This window comes from Lepisma saccharinum, chromosome 2 (assembly GCF_977018435.1).
Source record: "Lepisma saccharinum chromosome 2, izLepSacc3.1, whole genome shotgun sequence".
Lineage (NCBI taxonomy): Eukaryota > Metazoa > Arthropoda > Insecta > Zygentoma > Lepismatidae > Lepisma > Lepisma saccharinum.
This window is the reverse complement of record NC_139230.1, coordinates 56,161,256-56,167,668: the sequence shown is the minus strand read 5'-3', so window position 1 is coordinate 56,167,668 and position 6,413 is coordinate 56,161,256.

Here is a 6,413-nt window from a genome sequence, read left to right as displayed (position 1 = left end):
CAAAGACCTTCAAAGCAAGACCAAAATTGTATTTGTAGGACTACAATACCATAAGAGAAGTAGTTTCGCAAAAATTGATAAGAATAGTTTTTTGACAAATTTTAAAAATCTGAAAATTAAGAATTGTTTAAAACCTTCCTGGTTGCACCGTAATAAAATTTCATTAGAATCGGACCACCCATTTCTTTTTTATAGAATTTCAGAGAGAGCGATCGTATGCAAAAAAAAAGGGGGGGACACTTTTTTCTCAAGACAAAAAAAATTGCGTAGCATAGATTAACGCAGAATTGAGTACGCTGAATTTGATGTAACTCGTTTCTATGTAGACTAATTACTGGTTAATTTTTAATTTGAATCCAAACTCGAGTATCTATAAGTTTTAATCCGTGAGTAGATAATTATTTTGTTGTTCTTGTTTCTCTTTCATCAACGTATATGAACAACAAAACATGAAGCTACAGCACAGAGCCTGCTGTGAATTTACGTCTTGACTGCACACCGCTGCGTGATTTTCTTTTGTTTTACTACCAACATACAACCCTATCGCTAACCCAAGAAAAACATACAAAGCCAGCAAAGTAATTCATCTTCTGTAACAAAATCATCACTTATCGAAATAAATGTACTTTTACGACTCTGTTCATAACTTCACGTAATTTATTAATGTATTTCAAAATGTGTTTTGTTGCTTCTTTTGACAATTTCTCTTGCAGTTCTTTTAAGTTGGTATCACTTCAGGCAATCGTATCTCAGGATCGTCGTCTTGGCGAAGAGAAAGTTTCTTTCCTTGGGAAGAGAGGCTCTTAGCCAAGAGTTTCTCAAGATACGACTATGAAACGACCCTGTCTCAAGACGAGATTACCTTCCCAAGATCGTCTTGGCTAAGAATCTCTTACACAGTGTCTTGAGATTTAACTATGAATACGGCCCTTAAGTCTCAGCAAATTCGTTACGGACAACGTGTGACGAATTAGGATTTTTCGAGGGGGAATCTTACAGATCTTTATTCATGTAATAGAAGCTGTTTTGGGTTTCCAAAGAAAATGCTTTATTCCGAATAAATAAATATTTGCAATTGATTAGTTATTTTGTTTATGTTTTTTCGAGACGAGACGAGACTTTTCAGGGGCCGTCTCGTCTCGTGTCTCGTCTCGAAAACGAGACGAGACAGGTGGTCAGTCTCGTATCGTCTCGAATTTTAAAAAGCCTGTCCCGTCTCGTGTCTCGTCTCGTTTTCGAGACGAGACACGAGGTGAGACGGGACATGTCTCGTCTCGTGGGCAACACTAGCTACAGTACAATCAACAGCAAATGAATTAGGAGAAAAAAGATTTTCTCGACGAAAAATGAGTTGGCAATGCTGCTAACACCGAGGCAATCTTGGTAAGACGCTTGAGGAGCGTCGAACAAACTTTCCTGAAAAGCACAACTCAACTCCAGTATCGAAGGTCATGCTACACGTGGATTGGCAACTTTCGGGAGCATGCTGTCTGTCTACACAATTCTCCCCAAATGCCTGTTTGAAGATGAACCTTCTGCTCGCATTTTATTTTTCAAATGTAGTTCTGACGTTGTAGTAATTTTACAATTATTTGTATTTGTTCTTATTTCGCTTTGCTTTTATGTCACCTTTACAATTAATCGAAACTATGAAGATGGATGATAATGAGATTAAATTGATGAAGAGACACTTAAAAAAGAGATTGCCAGACCAGGACTCGCACCCGGAACCTAAAGCGGATAAGGTGGGGAAACCGTCAATAACTCCCGGCCATGAACTGGAGTATAAAATTTGTAATTGCTCAGGAGTATTTTTTGTCGGACACTTAATTCATAAGTGACACACTTCGTTCGGTGGGGACAAGCCACGTATTGTTTGAGAGGAGGGACACATCTCGTTCATATACTAGATACAATCATGGACTATACTTGAAATGTGACGTGCTAAACAATACTTTCGGAGATCAGTTGGACATGGCAATTTTGATATACAAGTTGCATTTTCTCTACTTATTCATTATGCATCATAGATAATCTCACAACAACGCAAAATGTTTTGATTGACTCGAATTCACAATGACTAATATATACTGGACCTACATATTTTAAATGCAAAATCTAGGTGACGAAAATATGCCTCAACATGAAATGAAATGCAATATTCATTCAATATACTAAAAAAGCTAACCAAAGCAGACTTTTAACAACATTACACACGTAACGTTTCCATCCTCTAACAGGGTTTTTGTTGGAGTAAGATTCACAAGGCGTAATAGGATTATCATTCACTACAAAGCAATAGCTAGTATAAACATGACATAAACCTGAATTGAGGGGTTAGAATTCACCATAAGAGAAGTGCAGCAGGTAAAACAAAACACATATGTAAGGAAGAGGTGTGTAAGTGTAAGTTTCTATGTGAAAATTGACTGAGTGGTAGCACTAGACGATTTTACGTCAGGGATCCTAGGTTCGAATACCAGTCTGGGCATTGGTGTTGTTTCTGAATGTTCTATTTATTTTATCATCACTCATCTTCGTCGTCGCGATTGCCCAAAAGTGGAAGAAAAGCGACGCTAAATAAAAATAAAAAATATATGTGAAAATCAGAAGGTTAATTAAGAGCTGATAGGTAAAATATACTCTATGAGCGATGTTCGATAGAAGTTCTGTTAAGATGTCATACCTGTAAGAAGCAAATAGCGAAGTTGTGTGAAGGATTGAAGATAAGCTTCGATAACATGGTCACCTGGATTGTCTCGAGCTGAACCAGTAAATGGGCGATGTTTAATCCCCAAGGCCATTCTGCAAAACGAATGCCAAAAGAGGTTCGTGTGTGGATTTGGTCATCATGAAATTGTTGGGTGATGATAAGTGAATGGTATTTTTTCTGTTTTCGTTATTTTACGTTGCTTTTCTACCTCTGGATCTTGAATGACGAATAAATTAATTTGGTGAACTGATAAACACAAAACAGCCAACCCCATGGCTAATTGGTTAGCGCACGCGCTTCGAATTAAGGTGAGGATGTGTTATTGTCTGCATCCCACTTCAATCTATCACATCTTCAACCTTCATCATTGCGATTATCCGAGACTGGTAGAACAGTGACGTGAAATAACAAAAAAATCACCCTCGGTGTCGATTTCAAAGTTTGAAGTATTACTGTTTCTGCATTCAATAGCGGCTCTAGATTGTGACAGTGATGTGAAATGCTTCTGATTTTATAAGAAATAGTAAAACGAGAAGAGCGATAGATATTCCTCTATTTTCAATTTTCTCTAAAACTATTTTCCCCGACTGTGGTGATAATGAATTCTATGAAGTATGAGAAATATACTTTAAATTAATTTATACTAATTTATGCATATGCAACTGATTAAGAGAATTGTCGCCGCATTGTAATCAAGGAGTTCTCGGTTCGATGTCCGGTGGAGGCACATAGTAATTCGGATTCTAGTTTAAACTGTAGATCTCGTCCCGGTTTGCCTATTTGTGCATAAAACTCAGACTCAGAATGATTAAGGACTTTTCGAAATATTCTGTCCGTATCGGAATGGCAACTTTCTTCAGAACGTAAATGAATTCGTAAAGCAATAATACGCAAAGCACCTCTAATTACCCACTGCCATTCAACACCCTACTATTCGTAAATTAAGAATTATTATTTTAGGGTTCAAATTCTGGCATCTGAAAGAGGGACACTTGGCCCCAAAAGTTTCAGGGTTGTTAACATTTAGGCTACTAGTTAAGGATATTTTTGTTAAGCTCCTGGGACCTGAGAAACAAAAATATAGATCTTTTAAAATGATTTCTCAAATTAAATGTAGAAATTATGCAGCACACTAGCCCAGGGACGCTATAGTTTATTCATGGGATGGAAAAATTGTCATTTCCACCTCCCTCCTCGCCAAGCTGTATATTCGATTGACTTAGATTCGAGTGTTAATATTGGTTATGATTATTGGTAAGGTGATAAGGGGGTTACATCATTCATTGAAACTTACGTAACTATGCCATTGGTTATACAGTATAAACAATAATAATGACAATTATCGTGCCTAGCACTCTGATTACTCTACTGGGAAGATAATTTACACCTGTAAGTTTTCCGAAACAAATTCACATTTCACTTCGTATGACAAGAATCGGCGATGAAATTTCGTAAGTAGAAATTCAGTAGCATTAGTTTACCTTAACTTTCGCAAGATATGAAAAATTCCGTTTTTGAATTGTTGGATCGTAATGTCGTGACCATCCCTGATATTTTCCTTGCATATCAACAATATTTTTTTTGAAAATAGGGTTAGCAACCCTTAATTGAAGACGAAGTGAATGCCTTGCGAGGTGGTAGTCGGAAACCTGGCCTGGACGAGCAATCGTTCATTGGAGCTACGGAGTCAAGATGCCATACACGTCTGAAGCTACTCGTGGCCGTATAATTGGCATGTTCGAATGCGGCCGCACAATTTCCGATATCGCAATAGCCATTGGAAGGCATGAAAATGTTGTTCGTCATTGGATAGAGCGTTTTCAACATGAAGGAGAAGAGGGCCTGAAAACAAGAAGGAAAACAGGGCGCCGCAGAGTGACATCGGGAGAGCAAGATGCTGCTATTGTGGAACACATTGCAAATCATCCATTTTCTCCAGCCAGTATTGTTGCCAGACATTTACAACTGCAGTGTTCAAGTGATACAATACGAAGGCGTCTACAAGCTGCGGGGATACGGCACGGAACACCAGCGAAGAAAGTGCAACTCACAGCGCAACACGTAAATGCTCGTCTTGGGTTCGCGTTACAATATCTACCCATGACAAATGACTTTTGGGAAACAGTAATTTGGACTGACGAGAAAGTGTTTTGTTCGGATGAAGATGGCCAAATTAATTTGTGGCGACCGGACAGAACTCGTTATGATCCAAAATATGTTCGTAGCAATCGAAGAAGTGGAAGAATTTCAGTGGCATTTTGGGCGTGGATTAGTGCAGCTGGTGCAGGAGATATCGTAGAAATATCCTCGAGGATGGATTCCGAAGAATATATTACAGTGCTTGAAGAACATATGCTACCGACAGTTCGCGTTATTTATCCTTGGGAGGAAATGCCCATCATCAACTTCGTTCATGATAATTGCAGTATCCATACGTCCAAAAGAACGAAGCAATGGCTTGCACATCACCCTGACATTCAGCCATTCGAATGGCCAGCAAAATCACCAGACCTCAATCCAATTGAAAACGTATGGTCCATTATGGTGAGAGAATGGGAACCTGGCTATGAAAGAACAAGAGAACAATTACGTGGCCATGTGTATGACGTATGGAGAACTATACAGAACAGGCCACGTATTTGTCATAGACTTGTTGAATCTATGCCCAGAAGATTGCGTGAGGTAATCGACAACAATGGCTGGTGGACTCATTACTGAACACACGTCAACATTATTTGAAACATTGAAAATCAAGTTTATTTTTTGTTTGTATGAATGAGTGTGTCCTTTCTTTCTTTCTTTCTGTTTTCCCTAGAACCAATATATTTATTTTCTTTCAAACATTTTGAACTCTGATTTTTACAAGGCTCCATTAATTTAGCATGTGACGCAATGGTCTCAAAATATGGCATTTCAGTTTGGAACAGGCAAACTAAAGTCGAGTTTGCAAAAGCAAATACATCTTTTTCGCCCTTGTAACTCATTGTTTCTTCCAATTATCGAGTGCTTTCTTTGCTTTGCGTTGCTCTAGGTCACTCAGTCGCCATTTTTGTTTGTGAGCATATACTAGTATGATTGAAGCTTATCCTCTATCCTTTCATCATACAACTTGGCTATGGGCTTCAGGTTTGACATCTTAATAGAATTTCTATCAAATATAAATCATCAAGTTGAAATATATTTCACTTACTAGCTCCTACTCTCCAAAATTTGGTATGTTTGGTTTTCTGATGATGCACGTGATATCGTAAAATTCGAATATGATAGATTTGTATTTTATACCTATGGAGATTACTTACTTACTTTTGTATCTCAGATCTCTTGTAATTACCTACAAATTATGCGAGACAATACACTAAACATCCCCTCCCCCGACCTGTTTTCAAGGATCGATCCAGCATCCACCTCACAGAAATTTCCATCTCGATCATTGCATATCAAATGAGTGTGGGTCTTCGTGAATCTTCCCTGTAATGCAGACCCATAATTTTCTCTAGAGCATGTGAAGATAACTGAAATAAATACTTGTGTATATAATTTCAATTTTGAACTATTTATTCATCTATTTACTTCTTTCATTGTGGGAGGGAGGCTGGCAGCCGGGAGATAGGTCAAGGCCCTTCCAGGGCTGTATAGCCACGTTTTTTTTATTTACTTCTTTCGGTCCGGGGTTCCATACCCGGTGGAAGCACATAATGGT